Here is a 22,100-nt window from a genome sequence, read left to right as displayed (position 1 = left end):
ACACACACACACATATACACTCCAAATACTGCCAAGGGAAGGGAAAGAAAAATGTCATTGTAAAATCAGGGAAGATTGCTTTGAGTCAGCTTATTTACAAAAAACTAGTCACACTGGGATCTGGATTTGAAAAAGAAAATTTTCCTTATTCATGTCAGATATTCAATACTGGAAAGAATGTGAATAAAGGGAGAGTAATGTTCTTAAAGTAAACAAATTGTTAAAATGTATATACAGCTTAAAGTGCACTATGATAAATGTCACATCCAGCAATAAAGAGAGCATATGTGCTCAGGAAAACTACTCTCTCAACAAGAAACAAAAGCTTGATGGCAAGTGATTAAAGCAGGAAGACATGAGGAGGCAGGATGACAAAGGCATTTGTGTCCAACTGGCTACATAAGCCAATTGGCCATTCTGTCAAGTGGAGCAGTGAGAAAGAAAAGAGCCATTAAGGATGCCACTCTCTCTGGCCTAGACCTTATGTTTTTTCCCTGAATGAAGAAAGAAGGACAGCAATTGAAGAGCTCATAAGAACAAATGAACAAACAGTAGAAAGAATGGTGACTTCCTAACAACTCTGTGATGAATCAGCTTCTCTACTTTGACCTCGACCTATGAATAGGAGAATTATATCCATTTTGCTTTTGTTCTTTGCTTCAACAATTGGTAAGCCATTGGATGCCATACTATAAGTAATTTGTAGTAGGACATAGCCACCATGGGAATGTCATATTTTAAGATATATGCAAATGTTTGGATCCAAATGATTTTTCATGATAATTTTTTCTCTTTAACTTTGAGGATTATCATTTCAAGGGATTCCACATCTTGAAAAGGGTTAACATAGTGTTTTGAAACCAGATCTGGTCTGTTTTTCAAGCTGTGCTGTATTTAGAGATATATTTAGTTCTGCAGATGTCTTGAGTCTGTCATTGGAATTGGACTTTCCCATCAAAACCAGACACTGCTTCTTGAGGAGCCAGAATAGGGTACTCAGTGCAATTTGGTAGGACCGTTTTTATTTTTCTTTCCACTATGAAGCAGCACTGCAGCAAAAGAGCTGATACAGTTTCTCTCTCTCTCTCTCTCTCTCTCTCTCTCTCTCTCTTTCTCTCTCTCTCTCCTCCAACAAACAATCTCCTATTGGTTGTGCAATGCAAGTTATATAGACTTGTATTCATTAGCTTTCCTGTCACTGGGATAAAATACCTGACATCCACAATTTAATACTCTCTCTCTCTCTCTCTCTCTCTCTCTCTCTCTCTCTCTCTCTCTCTCTCTCTCTCCTCCAACAAACAATCTCCTATTGGTTGTGCAATGCAAGTTATATAGACTTGTATTCATTAGCTTTCCTGTCACTGGGATAAAATACCTGACATCCACAATTTAAAGGAGGACAGGTTTATTTTGGCTCACAGTTTCAGTGGATTCAATCCATGGCTGACAGGCTCCAGGGCAGAAAATGCATGGTAGAAGAGTTTGGAGGAGGAAAGTTATTCACATGGTGATAGGAAGTTCAGAGAGAAGGAAGAGCCAGGAACTGGAATACACCCTTTCAAGTCACCCTGTGACTGACCTCCCTCTTCCAGTGAGGCCCTACCTCCAAACATGAAACTTGTGGTAGACATTTTTTTTGTTTTGTACCGGGGATCGAACGTGGGTCCTTGTGCTTGTGAAGCAGGCCACCGAACCGCTGAGCTAAATCCCCGGCAGTGGTACACATTTTAGATCTAAATTACAGCAGGTTTTTTTATGGGCATTCCCTTGACTGAGAAAAGTCATTATAACTTGTATAACTTATTCTCAGAACTTTAAGAAGTTGTGTAAATAAGAATTTAAAAAACATGAACAGAAGATTTATTTATATTTTCTCCGGAGAAGAGTTATTGCAAATAGGGTAGGGAAAGGAAGGTGTTGTAAAAGACAAAAGCATTATAATGGTTCAGGATTCTGTAATGAGCCTCTATAACTAGTTAAGAAAAGGTGACTCAAGACCTGAGAAACTGGATTTTATCTCAGGTTGGAAGAACAAAAACAGAAATTATTCTTTTTTCTGAAAAATGAGGAACTAAATTATAAATGCTCCAGGAAATACTGAGTGTGGCAAAAACTCTAGCATGTATCTCATTTGAGTAGATGAAATAAAAAATCATTCAAGATAAAATGGCTTTCTATTGCTATTGTGTTATTTTATCCAGTTTCTCCTCAAAGGTGTGATTTACATAACAAAGTTAGCAAAAAATTTCCAGGCCTAATTATCACTTTCAAAATAGAATCTGGAAATCAGCCATTGGTAACTGAAGATTACAGATTGTTTTTTTAAAAAGCAAATCTTGAGTTCAGCTCAAATATTACCCCTTAAAACTGGATTGTATTATTTTGCTACATCAAATCAAATGCCTTTTTGGCTCAAGAAAAGCAGCTCCCAAGCTAATTCATAACTCAAGTGCTGTCAATTCAGCCTATACTAAAGCTTTAGATTTTTTAAAGTTAAAAAGATTAAAGACAATCGTGACTGTATTATTTCAAGTGACAATTTGCTCATGTGACTTTCAACAATCTTTCCACTTCATAAAAATCAAGATAGTGGTTGGAACCCAAAAATATGTTCTTTGCCATTCATCTATGCTGTATTACAGAGACATATATGTAGACATTAGAGTGCAGGCTTTGATTTTAATTGCCTGAAATTACATTCCAGAATCTGTGCTCTCCAGCCATAAGACCTTTGGGCAAGATTAAGCTACTTTGTGTCTCAGTACTCTCACCTATGAGAAGGAATTCAGGTTGAGCATCCCAAATTGGAAAATCCAAAATATGAAAGTTCAAAAATCTGAGTTTTTTGAGCACTCACATGCTGTCATACCTGGTGTTCATTGAGGGGTCTTGTCTTGGTCAAAATGCAAGTGTGCTGAAACTTTGAATAAAATTATCTTCGGGCTATGTGTTTAAGGTGTATGTGAAACATTAAATTAATTCTATGTTGAAACTTGTGTCTTATCCCCAAGATATTTCATTAAGTATGTGCAAATATTCCAAAATACAAAAACACAAAAATCTGAAACATTTGTATTCTCAAGCATTTTTAGATGAGGTCTACTCAACCTATAATAATGAGACTTCTCATAGAGTTTGTTAAGAGGATTAAATATGTCAATACATACTGAGCACTGAGCTCTATGACTGTAAGTAGAAAGAATTCTGAAAGTATTTATTATACTATAACATATTTTCTGCATTCAGGAAGATTCAGACCTTGCCTATAAAAAAAATACTCATCACTCTCGGTCATACACATAACTTTCTTTCAAAGTTGACTAGACAAGACTTACAGATTAAAAGCTTTTAAGGGGATGGGGATTTAGCTCAGTGGTTCGGTGGCCTGCCTTACAAGTGCAAGGACCTGAGTTCAATCCCTGGTACCAAAAAAAAAAAAAGAAAGAAAATAAAAGTTTTTATGCCCAACTTTAAATAATTTTTCTAAAATATTTTCAGTATTTCTAAAATATTTAAGTGGTAGTCTAACTTTATTGTGTTGTTTGATTAGTAAATATTTTCTGAATTCTTACAGAAGACTAGACACTGTGCTAATGTCTATAGAAAATAGTAATGATTTAGAAAATCATTTATGTAAATAAATATACAACACTGATCCTACTCTATAAAAACTTAGATGTTTTTGGTCATTTTGTCCCCATCAAAAACCATTGAGAATCCAACTCGAGTAAGAAACAAACTCTTTCTGTTGTACTATTGATGTATGAGAGTTGTCTTCTATAGCAAATATAGTTATGCACCTTTACTAATGAAATTGTTCTGAATCTCAAGTAGACAGAGAATATGAGATTTGGAAGTGTTACAGGTTTTGGTGATGTTGAAGGGTCCCAAGAAGCCCCGCCTTAAGAGCACAGGGGGTAAAACTCATTTCTTCACATTTTAAAATTTTATTAAACTCCAGCTACGTAAAGAGATGCCATATAAGACATCAGGGATAAGAAAAATGAGGCAGAATTCTGTTCTCAAGGAGCTCATAGACTGCCAGTAGCAGAGTGAAAACAGAGCTAGCATTAATTGACAGATTACTATACTCCTTGAAACTACTTTAAAAAAAATCCTCATAAAGATTCTTCTAGGTAAATACATATTTCCATGCCCATTTTGAAGATAAGGAAAATGAGCCCTAAGAAAATTAAAGAGTTTGTAAGTATTTGGAATTTACTGTGAGTCTTACTATTTAAAAAAAATACAAGTAAGAGATTGAAATCAATTGGAAATCTACAATATCTATGCTATGCTGAGTATTTGCATATATGATTTATAGATAACTGCATTTAGTCTGAGTAATATTACCACAATAGTATGCATAATGATTCCCAGTTTGCAGAAAAGAAATATAAGGGTTAGAGAAGTTAGGTATTTTCCCTGCATTCAGTTTGCAGTCATGGAGTGAAATATTTTAATCTATGTTGGTCTGACTTGAAAACCCAAGTTCTCTCTACCACATCAAGTGGTTTGTGTAAGATGAGGAAAGGAGGAAGATCTGTAAGAGATGACAGGGCCACATCATACTGAACCCTGTGGGTGGTAAGCAGCCATCAAAAGCTTTCACAAGTAGAACAGTATCAGATCTGTGTTTCAGAAAAAGCAATCTGAATGATTCTATTTTAAAAACTTTTGTAAATTATAACTATTATCCTATTTTTTAATTGACTTTGCACTTGGGTCCTTTATCATTTGAGACCTTGGATTCTGCATTTTCTCTTTTCTCTGGAGTTAGATGACACAAGCTCCTGTGTTTGGTCTTGGTTTTATGAGAGTGCCTACTACAGACTATACCTTTTACTATGTGCACTTACTCCATATTTATATTTTCCTCCTGTATTTACTCCATGATATTGTCATCTAAATTTGACCATGGATAATATTCTCAAATCAGTGCAGTAATAGAGGTATCCCCTGTGTGCCATTATGGTGTAATAAGGTGGAACATGTATTGATTTGATGGAATTATCAATGCCATATTGTTTATCTAGTAGGATATTATACTGATTGAAAGCTAGGACTATAGACAAGAATTGCCTGGGTAAGAATTCTGCAGAGCTACTTGTTAGCTGTAAGACACTGCTCAAGGTCATTTAGCTAAATACATAATTGGAACATGGTGAAGCATTTGCTGTAATAGAGCCACATAAACAGAAAAATGCAACAGGGCTAACTGTAATTGAACAGTTATAGCACCAAGAGTATGCTAGGCATTGTGCTGCATACTTCACATGTATCACTGCATTCAGTAAGAACATCGCAGGCCTTGTATAGCTACATCCTTACATATATGTACCCTGTATACTTAATTAAAATATGGTATACCCAGAAGACAGGTACTATTTTTCAAGGTTGACCTCCTTATGTATTATTTTACTTATCTTTATAAGGATAATGATAGTAGATATCTCTTAGGAATATTATAAGGAGTAAATGAATTAATTCATTACTGTGTGCTTAGCATGTAGTAATTTGTCAATCAGTATTAATTATTACCTGATGATTCATAGAACAGTTCAAAATAAAAGTTTGTGACCTTTGGGACTGAATGATAAGGCATTAAAGAACCATATTCATATAGAAAATAAATAATTAAATCCAGCAGAGAGAAAACAGAACCATCTTTTTCCAGCTGGTTTATTAGATTAAAGTAGAGCAAGCTGACTAGCTGCAGAGATTGTGCTGTGTATCTATGACCACAAGTACAGAAATAGCACCAGTTTTTAGATTTAAACAACCCTGATAATTTATTGAAAAATCTTATAAAAATGAATACTTTAAGCAATTATATGTTCACTGATTAAACCACAGAAATGAAGCTTTAATGAAAGAAAATCAGCTTACCTCTTAAGTGTTCCAATCTAATGGAATCCGAGTCAGAAAAAGCTAAATTTATATTCTATGAAACTGAAAAATAAGCAGATGAAATTGCCTGTAAATATCAATTGGGTATCATTTTGATTTTTAAACCAGTTTTATACATGTAAATAACATCCATTTGCATAAAGAGAATATTAGATGAAAATGCAACTTTATCAAGAAAAATTTACAGGAAAATAATCTATTGAATGAAAAAGGGACATTGCTCATCAAATCATACTGAGATCAACACGAGTTCCCTGAGATCTCAAAGATGATAGTCTAATTAAATATTAAAAGAATATTCAAATTTCTCTCAGCTAAACATTAAAGTGATCCTTGTCAAATCTGAGTGGCCACACTGATCTGTCTTCCCATGCTGGGGCATGGTCTAATGTGAGTTGTGTTCAAAGTGCCTTTTTTTCCCCCCTCTATAGTAGCTTATGTTATCAAAAATACCAAATCATTTCACTTTTACTCTTCTTTTGCATATTCCATAGCTGTTCAGCAAATGATATACTGGGAAATTTGATTTTTTAAATAATTGGATGCCTAATCAAAGAGAAAGTTTCAGAGATGAGTTTCAAGCTATTTTATAACTACTGAGGATAGTTTGGGTTAATTTTTTTATTTCAAATTATGGTCCTTATGTGGCTGGATTTCTATCTTGGTTTTGTACCTGGTATTGTTCCTCAAATATTGGCTTGCTACCTATTTTGGAGAGATGAACCCTCAGAATTTTGTAGCTAAATGGCTGCTTATAAGTTAGAGACAATGTAAAGATGTTTTATTTGGTAGTACCAAAAAACATTAAGGAGGAAAGAAAAAAATAAAAAAGGATTCAGGAGACCCATTAATGAGAAGTACACACACGCGTGCACACACACACACATATATGTACTTTTCTATATATTTATGCCATATTTATATACACCATACTTAAGCATATACCCAAGTAACATACCCAAACTAATAAAAATGAGGGAAGCTTTGTATACAGTTTTGTCTCTTTCTTAATGGCATCAATAGTCCCCTGTTCCCCTCTGCCCACACAGAAAACGTCTAGGTGAATGCTAGTTTCACATGGGTAGCTTCTCCTTGAAGGCCAGTTTCAGCCATTCAATCCAGCTGTGACAATCATGTTCTTCACAGGCAGTTTAGCACACTGTTAGGAGAGTGTGGCACCTGATGGTTTTCTTTAGCAAGATCTGCCTCCTGTGTTACCTTGTCTTTCTCATTCTCTCAGGATTATCACAGATACTCAAATACTTGTGTTACTTGCTGAGTGTAATATGGTAGTACAGCCAGTTGAATTATTCTGGGTTCCCTGCGTTGGTCTCACTCAGAGATGCTACTCCTGAAACCACAGCTAGGTCTCCTTTGCTGCTGTTGTCAACTTTCCTGTGACTTTTTCTGCTGCTTTCTCCAATGTTGCCTCTATCATCATGTTTGCCATCTATCTCATCAGTGCTCTCACCCCTTCCAGAACACATAGCTACTTTTCTGATTCTGATTCTGGGAAGCAAACACTAAAAACTAAAACCTGTTCCTTGAAGACATGCACCTGAGTCCTATATGCTCCCTCTCCTCTTTTAGAATCTGCTGGACTGAGCAAAAGAGAAATCCAAACTGACTAGGGCCACCAACAATCCCCTGTACGCTGGTGAATTTGTGTATGGAACCCCAGAAAAATCTCCCTTCCTTGGCAGATTATTGCAATTCTGTCTCTTCTGGCTCTTTGTTTTCCATTGCAAATCTGTGCTTAGAAGTATTTCTGTTATATGCTGATTCCTGGGAATTGATGTTTTGGGTCATGTAGTGCAGAAATAGTATTTTGATTCCCCTTTGACCATATCTACATGCTATCTGTGTTTGTCTTCTAGGTGCTACTATTCTTGGAGTTGGAGGGGTTGAGTCCAAAGGGTTCCTGTGTCAGTCTTCTCATTCCCTATTGAGGATACCTCCTATCAACCAGAGTGGAGTAGAAATGAGTCATGAGAAACCAGATACTCTTACCTATGTGTACTGGATGAAGTGCTATATCTGTTGATGGCAGAAACATAAATGACCCCAAGAATATTTAAAGTCATGACACTCACCATTATTATATTTATTTTCCCTAGGCCAATTCTTAGCATCTGGGAAATCTTTCCTTCACCAATAAAACCTAAAATATGGTACCACCTTCGTAAGGCATACTCACATTGTCTAAGGAACCTGCTTTTTTCTATACAAAGGATTATTAGACTACCATAACAGAGGGGCCTGGGAAAGTTAAGAGGGTTTTCTGCAGGGCCAAGAATATCTTTGGAATAAGACTGTGCTCAGAAAATCTCTTCCTATATGAGCTCTCAACCTTGGAACATATGACATATTTGGGATCCAGGGCAGATTTAGGGGTAAGAAAGAGTGTTACATTATTCACTCCAACAGCAGCTCCAGGCCAGGTTGAGGAAAGATAGAAGTGGCAAAGGGATTGCTCACACACCATCTGTCTACTTGGAAATCTTGCTGTCATCAGGGCTGCAATATCAACAATTCTCCATCTTTGTATACAGACATAGAAACAGTTGCTTGTACATTTATTAATTTAAACTTTACAATATTTGTGAACAAACATTCAGTGAGTACCTACTACGTACATGTTGTTGGACTGGGAAATGGAAGCGATGGGCTTGCTTTCCAAAAAGCTTACTGCCTTGTATGTGTGTGGGGAGACAGAGAAGTAGACATCATATAAAATAATTTAACAGAGAGAGACATGACAAGTAATTGGGGGAGCTGAAAATGGAAAGAGCCAGCATAGTCTCCAATTTTGAGATTAGTGTTACAGTACATGCAGCTTTTATTTCTTTTGCAAAAGGAAGAATAAGAATTCTGTGATCTTTTTTTTTATAAGACTATTAAGCTAAACTACTTCCAACAACTTAGAGAAATTTGGTTATTCATGAGAATAACACCTTTTCTAAAAGAAATAAAGTTAATTTTCTACTCTTCTGCAAAGGAGGTCATTAATTATACATTTTAGATTTCATCAATTTCAGTGAGATGAGATTAACATTTTAACTAGATGTCAAAAAAGACATAAGATATTAAGTTAAATACACTGGATGACAATAAATGGTTATTAAAAACATAATTCTGTTATTCTCATAATTTTCTCACTTGGGTGTCTAATTGAAAGCAGGAGTTTCACATTTAGGCAGACAAGTCAATGTATAGCAATCCTGTGAGCTTTAAACAAAAGCTTCTAAACCACTGAGTCATTTCCAGATTAAAGGCAGATGGATTTTTTTCTCTGAGTAATTAAAAAAAAAACAAAAAACCAAACCCAGCAAAAACATTGGCATCCACAGTAGTTGCCATCTATCTGCAAAAGTCAACATACCTCTTACTCTGCTTCCACTAGGAGCTTACAGTTTTTGAGGTAGGCACTTGTCTTGAAAAAGTTTAATGCATGTGATCTTACTTTGAGGGTTCTCACTGCCAAAAAATAATAGGAAAAGAAGGAAGGAAAAGCTAAAAGCATGGGTTGTTTGGCATGCTTGGTGAGCTTTCCCAGGTTGCTGTCCTGATTTCATCTACTGTTTTTCAAAAGTTGCCCTGTGTTTGGACAGCTCCCTATGAAGAGAAGCACTAGAAGTCACACCAGGCTCTCTCTCCAATGCTCCAGGGGGTAGGCAGAGCCAGCTTTCATTTTTCACACTATCTTCTGCTCACTTGGCCCAGATTCACAATTGGAGAAACTTTTATTTTTCAAATTCTTTTTCTTAAGGAATCCAATGAAAAATATTAATCAGTTTGAATTATTTTATTAAATCAGAGAAGGCAATATGAAACATTCACTTTTCAATGAAGATTTAAGTTGATGGCTTTCTAGGATATACTTTTGGGTTACAAAAGTTTATTTAAACCATTTGAATTCCATGAGTAGAATGGAATGGAATAGTTCAGATGTTTGCATGATGAAAGACTGATACAAGGGGTGTCATTGGTTTGACCTTACTTTTTTGTCCTCACATCTGTCCTGTAAGTTCAGGCAAAGAAGTGAAGACATAGAAGATTCATGGGGAGAACAGCACCCTGAAAGTAAAAATAGTAAATTGGACATATTTGGTTTTGGTCTCATGGAATGTTCAGGTTGTTCATTCATATTTTCCTGAAATTTTATACGCCATTATTTTTGCATTTCTTCTGTCCCTGCTTGATTTTGAGTTCTTAAAGAACATGGCTATTGTCTTTAACTTCCCATTTCTCCATACAGAATCTACTCCACCACTCTACACAGAGTGACTATTTAATAGATAATTGTTAACAGACTGATGTAATCCTAGTTACTGATTGAAATCGGTTCTTGTTCTGTTTTGTTTTTCTTCCTTTTTTGATTCATATTCTTCTATGAAAATATGTTGACCTTAATCTTCAGTTGGGTACATAAGGAAAAGAAATGACTAGAATTTACACAAACGTGAAATAGCAAAGCAGGGAGTAAAAGTGGCTACCTACTAATAGTTACCATCACTTATTTTTCTTTGTCCAACTATTATCCACTTGATTTTCCTCATAGTGGCTTTGTTTTATTTTGTTTTTTGGTACCGGGGATTGAACTTGGGACCTTGCACTTGAGAGGCAGGTGGCGATACCACTGAGCCAAATCCCCAGCTCCTTATAGATGCTTTGAAAGACCTCTAACAATAAACTCATTGTTTAAAAAATGCTAATTTAGAAATTTGCCCTCTTTTTTCAATGTGATATGTAGACACTAACCCATAAGATTTTTGTTAAAGGTTGTTGGAGCTGAGGAGATCAATTTCCAACGTGTGAAGGGGCAAGAAAAGACCCTTACTTATTCTTTAAGAAGCAGCAGCAATGATAGTTTTGTAGATTTTGGAAAGCTTCCCTTTTTTCCCTTTTTCATTCTGTCACCATTTTTGCTTTATTAGAAAACAAGTGCCCATCTGTTTTTATATGAAAAGAAAATGTTTCTTAATTATATTTATATGCAAGTCAATACTTCCAAGCAATGTGGTTAGTCTGAAGCAATAAATAAATGATTTCAAGAAAGTACTTATAAAAGCCACTACCTTGAAGGTTTTAGCTCTTCTTATCTTAAGTTTTGGGGATAAAATCTTTCTTGATTTCCTATTTGCTATTAATTTTTATTGTAATTGATACTGAAAAAAAGATCAGTAGGCAAAAAATGAATCATTGCACAAAAGAGAAAATCTGTAGCAGCTACCTAAGTTGTGGTTTATTTACTGTCAAAGAAACTAGTATTTAATATCCCATTTAGCTATGTCCTCACAGCAAAGTGCTATGTCTAGATAACATGGCCTGTAAGTTGGATCAGAAAAGAAAAGTCAGAGTTTTCGACTTGAAATAAATATTTACACATAAGCACATTGTAATATGGAATCTATAAATACTGATTCCAGTATATAAAACAATGAAGATAATTCCCTGGTGCATTGGCTAAATATCTTTGTTCAACTCTCGTAGATGGTCTCTGTTGATTAGTTCACTAGAATAAGTTATCTGTGGTGTGTATATAGTTGCTCAGATAAGAAAGTATTTGGTTTAGCCAAATTTGGAATTAATAGAATTATCTTTCATTCTTTTTGTTTTAGAGAAAATTTTAGAAATAAATTTCAGAAGGAAAAATATATACTGATTGAGAATGCTTTTGCTCTTTGAACCATAGTCCATCTCACAATAATAGAAATGTGAAATAACACATTTTCATATATGTCTAGGATCTTAAGCAGTGATAATCAAATACCAAAACATAATTTAATAAATATTGCTTGTGCACCCTGTATGTGTCAGGGACTATGTTAGACACAATTTCCTTTCTTTATGAAAGCTATAGTTCCTAAAGCTAGAGAAGTAATGTAGGACCTGAGGTTGGTGTGAGCTTTTGGGGCTTAATCCTCTATTAATATCTGTTCTTCTAATGACTAATAAATGTCTTTAACAGAATATGAAGTGTTCTTCTGGGAATGAATAAGGGTGATCTTACTCTCAGTTAAGGAAGTCCTAGATGTTTTTGAATTTTGATTAAGGAAGAGTGGAAGAGATATTTCACTATCCAGTTCAGAAATATGATAGAAAAGCAAAGGCACTCAATCATGTATACCTAGCAATCTTAAAGGGGTTTGTTTTTCCCTGTTTGTTTTAACCTTCAGTTGGTGTTCAGGAATGAGAAACCAATAATCAAAGCTATAGATAGCAACCATATATCACGGCAAAAACTTGGTTTCTTTAGCATGTTAACATGGCTTGGAAATCCCATAAAACATGTAGAAATATTGGTGGTGAATAGTACAGTATGTAATTTAGAAATAACATATGTGTTTATTGTTTTATTTGTGTAGAAGTATATATGAATATTGAATTTGTGTCTTCAAGCATTCCTATACTTACTTACTAATGACCAAGATTAACCAGGGTGAAAAAAACCCCCAAATTAACAAATTCACACTGTTTCCTCCAAAACACATGGTAAATTAAACAACCAAAGGATCAAAGTTCTGTGTTATGAAAGCATGTTTGCTTTTCACACCATGAAGCCAAGTTTACCAGAACTTGAGGAATTCAAACAGAAACTTTGTTTACTAGCTGGAGGCATGGTAAAAACCATAATTAGATATATGCCTAGGGATTAAAAAAATCAGAATAGACAAAATGTATTCACTTTCGCTTATAGTGATTTTTTAAAGTAACTATTATAAAAATTCCCGTTTTGCTTATGAGTTGGTTAAGAGATTTTTAGTTGCAAAATACAGAATCTACCCTGAGTAGTTTAAAGAGAACAAAAATTTATTAAATATATCTCCAGTCCTCACAGAATCTCTGTGAAGGTTGTTGGACCAGGTTGAAATGCAGCACAGTCTCCATCAATATAGCTCAGAGCTCTGCCTCACCACCCTGCAGGACTCTTGCCACATTTCACTGATTCCCACATGGCTATAGACACCTCCTGAAGAATTAGATGTCTCCATTATCACGTTTTCCAGATCAATCTAGTTACACATGGCTACTGTTTTTTGTTGTTACTTTCAAATGTTTTACTTCTCTGAGTCTGCTATTAGTGTATCTGCTTGGTGCAAACTAAGATTTGTTTTTTTTTTTTTTGGTGAGACAGTGTTTCACTATATAGTTCATGCTGCCCTTGAACTCACTATCCAGCTTAGGGTGGCCTTGAACTCATGGCAATCCTCCTGCCTTAGCCTCCCAAGTGCTGGGATTATAGGCATGCACCACCCTGCCCGGCCAGTACAACCTAAGTTTGAAGATGCAAGTGAGTCTGGAAGGAATAATACCTCTTGATTTGGTTTTACTTTGCTTATTTTACTTTGATAAGGCTTGACTCCAGCTATGAGCACCTACAAAATGTTAAGATATTTGAAAGATATCCGGCAGCTAAAAATGATAAAGTTGCAAAGGCTAAAGAACCTCAGTGAGGAAGCATCTGTTTTGAGAAAGCTAAAAATTAAAATTAAGGACATTAATATGTGTACTAATAGAAAGTTTGTTGGATTTTAATGAGTAAGATGTGGCCAAATTATAATTTTTACCAAACTCAAAAATTAGAAATATTATTAGAGATAAAATGAAATATATGTCGCCTATGACAAAAGTAATAAAGATGTACTGAAGGACATAAAAAAAGAAATAAAAAACTATGTTTTCTTGACCAGAAACATGTTAGTGACTTAAACCTCAGTTGACATCTGAATGATATTAATCAAACCCCAAGTGGAATTTTTGGAGGTAACTTGACTAAATAATACTAAAGATAATCTTAGTTCAGAGATAAAGTTCACAATATTCTGAAAAAATCCAATGAATGTAATAATCAATAAAATTGTGAAAAAAAAGGGGCTATGTGGTTCTTGTAGAACAGGAATAGACAGAAGGATGAGATACAACAGAGTCAGGAAGGAGACTCATGTCAATAAAGAATTAAAATGTATGACAAGGAGAATAGTATAAAAAAGATGGATTGTTTAGTGAACAATGTAAAGAAAACTGATTAGTCATTCAGGAAAAAAAAAAAAAGCTAAATACTGTCTTCCCTGTTCCTACATAAATTCTACATGCATCAAATATTTAGTATGAAAAACTTAACCATAGAATTACAAACAAACAAAAAACAAACAAAAAAAGGTGGCTAGTAATACATACTCTTGTGGTTGGGAAAGCATTTTGCTATGATATACATATACCCTCTTATTTCTCCCACTCTTAAAGAAAAATGTTGAAGTATTTATAAAAGTTAAAAAATTAATCACAGTAGAACTATTTTTAAAAACCCCAAAGTATCTAAAACAAAATGGGAAAAATATTTGAAACAAATATTTGAGTGTAATCTAAAAGTAAAGTCAGGTGATAGTACAGTTCCACATTTAAGAATAGTTCTGTCTTTTTTATAACCATGTGACACGTACAGACTGATAATCTGTGTCCCTTCTATAATTTAGCCCCTTTATATAATTTTCATTGTGGGTTTTATGGTATCTTGTGTTTACAAACCTGTGTTGAAAAATATTAAAAGATCTGATTAACTCATTTGGCAAGTTTTTTTTAATTCAAGGAAACACTTTTCTTAAAAAAAATTATTGTCCACTATAGGAAACTGCATTTTGTCTTTTGAATTTGTTTTCCTTGCAAAATAATTTCAGATGATTTGCATTTCTGTAAAAAGTAGTGAAAAATTTTCTGGGATTATGAAGACTCTTCTAGCTTTTTGTGCTTTCCTGAATCCGAGGAAGAAAAATCAGGCCTTTAAAAGGGGGTATTGCGTTCTCTTCAGATTGTTATTCTAAATCTGACTTGATAGCAGAATCCAAAGTACATCATATCCCAGATAAAGCTAGCTGCTTGCCAGACTGCTCTGTTACAATTGAACTGTAAATGGTTCACATCAGCACATTCTGTCAACTTTATATAAACTCCCACTTTTTGTAACATGACTGTAGATCCTCTGAAAACTGTTCTGCACCTGCAGCTTGCAGGCTGATTCTCTTGGTGTTGTCTAGCAGACATGACCGAGAAAAGCAGCAAAGACTGGTGTTGGGGACAGGTGAAGGTAACAGGCTGATAGTGCCTGTTTCATTTTTTTTTTTAGATGTCTAAACCCCCATGTGCAGAAGAGAGTGGGCAAGTGAAGACGTGTTCTCTCTTTCTCCTCCCTCTGAACCACTAATCCTTGATTTCTGACCTTATCACATCCAGAGATGTTTGGGGGTTGAGTGATTTTGACCACAGGCACTAAGTATTCTGTAAGAAGAGCATGTGATTCGTGAAGTCAGCATGCTCTCCTGTGCAAAGTGATTTATCCCGGGAAAACTTCTTTGCTCTTCATTTCTCTTTGATCACATCATTCTCTTTGCTGTATGATCAGGCTGACTTGATGAAATGGAGGGTTCCGGGGAAGTTCAGAGTAGGTCAGCATGCAATTATTGAACCTTTGCTGTTTGCAAGCCCAGAGTGAAGCACTAGATATACCAAGACATATAACAGAATATTCTTATTTGATGGCGATGACAGCTGACGGAGAGACAGACCAAAACTAGAGTTTCAATGCATCATGATGAGTACTAAGATAAGACTCCTGGATGGTAAGAAAACATAAAAGAAGGAGGATAATTAGTCAAACCTGGGGTCCAGGAAAGGCTTCCCAAGGAGATCACAGCTGAGCTAAGTATTGCAAGTTGAGAAAGAATTGTTTGGATGAAAATAGAAACTCATGAAAAACAAAGAACAGCCCGAGAAATGTCACAGATACATGAACCAGCATGAGGATGTGGATAGAAAAACTTTCCAAAATGAGAATTGTTGGAGGGAAATATTTCAGTCATGGATTGGAGGAAGAAGCGGCTGAAGAAAGAAGCAAGAGTCAGATGGGAAAGGAGATGGATGCTACCCTTGAGCTTACTGCTGTAGGAAATGCTAAGTCCTTCATTCCTTTCTTAGCCACTCTCAGTCTTTAGACACTATCTCTAGTCTAGTCCAAGCTAATACTACCTCCACCTGTATCACAACAGTAGCTCCACAAATAGCCCAAAATACCCTCCTTGTTTCCATTTTGTGCCTCTGCTATACCCTCCGCACAGAGGCACAGCATTTCCTCTAAAATACAAAATAAGTAATGGCATTCCCCAGTGCTCCAGCCTCCAATGGCTTCTTCACATCTAGAATAATTGCCAAGGCCTAAAATACAAGGCCTTGCATGAATTGATCCCTATATTCCTCTTTCCCTATCCTGGATAATGCTGTCCCCTCATCCTTGTGCTAAGGCAGAAATCTACTTTTTCTATAATGTATTCCCCATCTCATCAGTACCTTATATGTATATGTGTATATACACACACACACACACACACACACACACACATAAATGTAAAGTTATCTGCTTATTGCCTATCTTACCATAGGAATAAGCTAAGAGAGAGTAGAAATTTTTCTGTTTTTGTTTACTATTGTGTCCCTAGTTCTGAAGCATTGGAAATTTGTTGAATGAATGAAATGAATGAGTCAATGAATGAATTCAGAACTATGTAAAACTTGAGAGTGAAATTATCCGGATGTGTGTTTCAGGTAGGTCACTCTTGTCTGCAATGTGGAGGACATCTGTCAGGGTATGGATTTGGAGGGAGAGATTGATAAAACCAGACTTAGATAGCCCAGCCAGGAAACTCTTGTGTTAGGTCTCTGGTCTGGGGGACAGAGCTAAGGCAGTGGTATTTGGTATGAAGAAAGACAAAGCAAATTTGAGAAGTATCTTAATGATAAAAGTGGCCAAATATGAACAAATTACATCTGGGCTTCCCTTTAGAGTCTTGACTGCATAAGAGGATGATAAAGGAATCTGGAATTAGAAATGGTCTAGAATCAGAGGGGGTAGGACAATGTTGTCTGAATGTCTTCTGAGATAAGTGCTTTTCCTTTTCAGCATTTCCCTGGGTTAAAGTTGCCAAGGCATTCATGTGCCCCTTGTGAAGGGCAGAAGCATTGTCTTGCTGTGGGCTAGAATGACAAAAATGAGTTGGATGTATTTTTGGCATCAGATAGAAGTCCGATAATAGTTTTAATGATAGTTTCTAAAGCAATTGGACTTACCCTAGAGGCTTCCCATCTCTCTAATGACTGGGGCTACGCCTGCTTAGTCTATAAGATCTGGCAAAATTACAGTGTGAACTAGTAATGCTATAGGCTGTTGTACAAATTATAGCAGGTCTGTCTCTTGTATAACCCTGAAGAACTTATCTGAGCCCATTGCCTCTAGAGCCATCATGAATACTGACTTCAAAGGAAATGCTACTCTGTTATGAATACCAAAAACCAGGTACCTAGCAAAACGGGAAGGGATCCACAGTGTTTAACTTGTAAAGTATTTGATCTGGTTGACTTTTTTTTTTTTTTTAATATTTTATCAGTTGAAATTGGCATTTGGCAGAACATGACATGACAATTTTGTTTTTAGCATGGTTTAGGAAAGTTCTTTTTAGGCTAGGAAAATTTATTATCTCAGTCAGGGAAAGAATTATGTGGGCCTCTCAAACCAAGAGAGATTATGAAATTATTTTGGATGATTGGGACAAAGGTCTTTCCAAAGAAAAGGTTTATTACATTAAAATACCACTAATGTAGCCTTTCCAGGCAATGACCTAGAAATCTGACAATGTGATAATGAATTCTCAAACAAATAAAACAAACAAATAAAAAATCACATTGGAACATCTTGCAATTGGCAGGATAAAAACTGGCAACAACTTCTGGAAAAGTGAGTTGGATCTTATAGCATTAAAATGAGTTTGGGGACTATAATATGAAGTCAACACTTTTGTGAGAATTTTAGAATGCTCAATTTCCCACAATCTCATCATTTCTCTGCCTGACAATTGTAATTATTCTTCACCAACTTGACAGTCAAATTTGCCTCCTGTAGTGATAATATACCTGCTACTATCCTGACCATAATGGAGAAATAGCTTTTTCTTTGATAGATTTGTTCATTTTTTTAAGATTTGTTCATTTTTGAAGCTAAATTTCTGTGTTATTCTAACCACCCTATTACATTATTCATTAACTTATCACCATTCATGGTTCTGACAGTAGTTTGTAACTTTGGGAAAAATGAGGAGATACACAGTTGTCTCCCTGACTGTAAAGCAAGGATTACTTCATGTGTATGTGTCACAAATTAAAAATAATAATTCTGTATAGGCTAGAAAATATGTATGGGACACTAGACTAGGCCATATAATTAATAAAAATGATAATGTTAAGGAAAACAAATAATTATAAAAAGTGCCTGATAGTTATCAAATATATATATTTGAAGTCCATTCTCTTAATTAGTTATTTGACAAGTTTCTACTCATCTCCAAGGTGACATGTAAATAGGACTTAAAGGAGGTGAAGGGATGGAGATTACAGGTGATTGAAGAAACGACTCTCCAAATGGAGGGAATGGCCAGTGCAAAGCCTTGAGGTGACACCAAGACCAGAGTGTAGGAGGAGAAGCCAAGAAGGGGCACAGAACCTACAGTCTGAAACAGCTAAACAAATGGGAGAAGAGAAGGAGATGAGGTCAAAAGGTGATCGCTTCTTGTAGGTCAGTGTAGGGGATATTAACTTTTTTTTCTTGGTGAAATGTAGGGGTGGGGCAGAGGGAAGTTACAGTGCTCTGACACGATCTGCTTACTGTTGAGCATTGAGTGTGGAGTGTCAGTTTGAGGGTTCAGAATATACTACAGGGGAATGGGAGGAATCAGGGAGGCTTTCCAAGGAGCCTGATAGATGGTGGCTTGGATTAGTGAAAGCACTGGAAATGGTGAAAACTGAGATTCTGGATATATTTTGAAAGTAGTGCTTTTGGATAGATTGTTGAGAAAAAGAACATGCTACTTAAGGATGATCTCAGGGGAAGAAAGCATTTTCCATTTGTATTAGATTTTTTTCATCATGCTGTAACAAATTATCCCAAACTGGGTGGTTTAAGACTATAGAAGGGTGTTCTTTCGCCATTGTGGAGGCCACTAGTCCAACATCAAAGTGTTGGCTTAGCTGTGCTCCCTGTGGAGGTTCTAGGGCAGAATTAATTCTTTGTCTCTTGCAGCTTGTGGTGGCTGTTCGTATTCTTCGGTATTCCTCAGTGTCATCTTTCCATCTCTGCCTTCATGGTCACATTGCCTCCTGTTCTTCTGTCTCGTTATTCATTTGTAATTGAATTTAGAGCCCACCTGTGTAATGGAAGTAGTCTTACCATAAGAACCTTAGGTTAATTACATTCAGATAGCCTCCACCCCATTAGTCAACATTGACAGGTCCCAGGAACTTTGTACACACTTTTGAGAGCTATCATTCAACCACCATACTCTTCATTGAAGTGTAAAAGATTGTAAATGAGGCAGGCCCATTGAGAGGAAAGAATGCTTACAATTTTTCTTTTAGCTGACCAGACACCTGATAACAGCCAGAATTGTTGAGGTAAATAACCAGGAACTATTATTAAAGGTATTTATTTACCATATTGGTTATATAAAAGTAGATTATAAAATCTCTATAAAACCTAATATTCAATTCAAATTTAGACTTTATCTTTATTCTTTTTTAGATACTTTAACATGAATGGTTGAAATTTTTTCAGCGTTGAATTTTATTGTCTCTCCTTTCCACCAAGGTATCGCTTATTAAGAAAGAATTTATTTATTCAATAGGGATTTATATTTATTGTCTAAAGTGTAAAATTCATTGTGCTAGTCAAATTAGAGGTACAAAAAATTAGGGAGTAATTTCTATGGTTGAAAAATTGATATAGGACAGCTTGGCTCAAACTAGTGTTCATTTCCCACATTGTACCCTAATGGAGCTTAGTAAGCATATAACTTACTTACAGTAGGTGCTTTGTGAGTGAAATATGGCAACTAAATCAGTCCCCTTCTCTAGTCAAGATTTGACAATGGTCACAAAATCTTTCTCTTGTTTTTTGCTTCACAATACATATCCCATCTTACATTGAGAAAGTTTGAGCAAGTATAGATTGTGAGCTTCAGGTTCCAAAAGTGCTTCAAAATATAGGAACAAGACACTAGAACGAATATACAGTGGGTGGAATCAGTTTATTTGCAGGAGCTTTCCCTTGAAATAACCCATCCTACACTGTGATTTGGAGAAGAGTTTATTGAAGGGAAAGAAGTGCTGGAAACAAGCACCATAAAAGAAACTAATCTTGGAATGGAAGTGTGTTAGTGGTAAATGATCCTTACAAGTGTTCAGAAAGGGAAAGTTGATGACAACATTTTTCAGTGTTTATCCATGACTTAGCAACCAGAGGGAAACGCTATATTTGATGTCACTGGCAATCTGAACACTTGAAGAATGATGAATTTCCTCATCTCTAGGACAACTTGATTTAAATTGTTCACAGAACTACCCCAAATCCTTTGCAGTGAACCTGTGCTCATGGAGAGAGACATTGGACTGCTGCTGCAAAGAACTGGGGGCAGTGCTTGGTGAGTGATGTGAATGCCACAAAGGTTAGCTATTGTTATAGATTATTGTTTTGTTCCTTGCTACTCTACTTTATCCCATGTTGATCAGACTTCTGGAGGTGATGCTGAAATTGAATTTGTAAACCTTCTTGGCCTAGTCTAGTCTGTGATGATTCTGGTAAGAACTTAGTCACTTAACAAGTTACTTTAGAGTCTACTATTTCTCTCCTTGTGTTACAGCAAAAATATTCCCTCACATTGCTTCTAAGTGTCATATATCATCACCTAATTATTGTTTTGTTTAATCACACTAAAGCACTGTTTTAATCAATTGGTGTTGATTCTCCAACTAAATAATAAGTTTCTAGAATTTAGGAACAATGCCATGTATGTCTTAGTAGTTGCCCCTCTAATGCCTACTTACAGGCTGACATAAAGTATGTACATCCAGGTAGGAATAAGATGCGTCCAGACTCCCTCTGCTAGGAATAATGCTAACCTAGTCCATTCACTTTGGGCAGTCCAAATTTGACTGCAGTTAGTTAGGATCTTGAGATTCACTTAGTCCAGAAAACATTCTTCATCAAGATCTAAAGGAATTGTTGTAATTTAGACTGAAACGAGCATTTTAATGCTAAAAATTAAGTTAAACATAGATATATAACTAAGAAAGATCAATGCATATTGCAAGTATCTGACTGAGATTCATCCCTTCACATGAAGAAAGTGTTGAAACCTTAGGTGAATGTGTATCTTTGACTCTGTGCTGATCTATTTGTGTGGCTTCTTTTCTGGGTCCTATACATCTGCCTGTGTTATAAGGGGTATGCGTTGGCTCAGAGTCAGAATAACTATTGGAAGAGGATACTTAGTTGCTATATTTGTAATTACACAATGTTCAAGTAGAATTTTTATAATATATCTTTATATATAATTGCATCAAATATAACATGTCAAATCTGTGATTGCATTAAAAGAGGATTTCTGTGCCGCCTGTATATTTGGCAAAATTCTTGCTCCATTGAGCTGCAGGGATTCACAGTCCCTGAAGTAGAATTGCTCTTTTCAAGCGTCTCTGCAACATGTTTCTCTGAGAGGTTTTGATTTTCCTTAAATGGAGGAGTTGGAAATAATTATATGTGTTTCCATTTTGGGGGGCGGGACATAAGGAAACAGCTACTGGTTGGATTCTACCTGGAACACAATCACTTGTTGTGAAGAAATAATTTCTGTGGCTTCCTGGTGTCACTGTAAGAGTATCTTTTATGTTCCTCCTAATTAAAAAAATTAAGCATTAAGCTTGAGTCACATGGCATTATCAGATTCTTAATAAATATTGATTAACTTAGAGTTTATTTCTATTCTTAGAATTTATGGGCTATTTGAACTCTGTGACTAATAGAATTCCTAAATATTCACTGTATAAATTTCCCAGAATCTAAAAGTGTCTTGTGACAGTCATGTAACCTACATATGACCCTCACAAAATGAGACTTAAGCAATTATGTATCACTGTGAAAGTGGGAAGATTCTAACTAATTGTATTAAGTCTGGTCATAACAACATTATCATAATACAAAGTAGTAAATTCAGAGATGAAGGTGAGATGATGAGAGGAAATTAATAAGAAATTTGAAATAATTTAAATTTTTTCTCAAGAGGATTGTTCCCCAATATCTCTCTGCTAATTCTTTT

The sequence above is a fragment of the Fukomys damarensis genome, unplaced genomic scaffold (genome assembly GCF_012274545.1).
Source record: "Fukomys damarensis isolate Sample0158 unplaced genomic scaffold, DMR_v1.0_HiC HiC_scaffold_29, whole genome shotgun sequence".
NCBI classification, from domain to species: domain Eukaryota; kingdom Metazoa; phylum Chordata; class Mammalia; order Rodentia; family Bathyergidae; genus Fukomys; species Fukomys damarensis.
The sequence above is the reverse complement of the archived record's forward strand: the minus strand, read 5'-3'. Positions refer to the sequence as shown.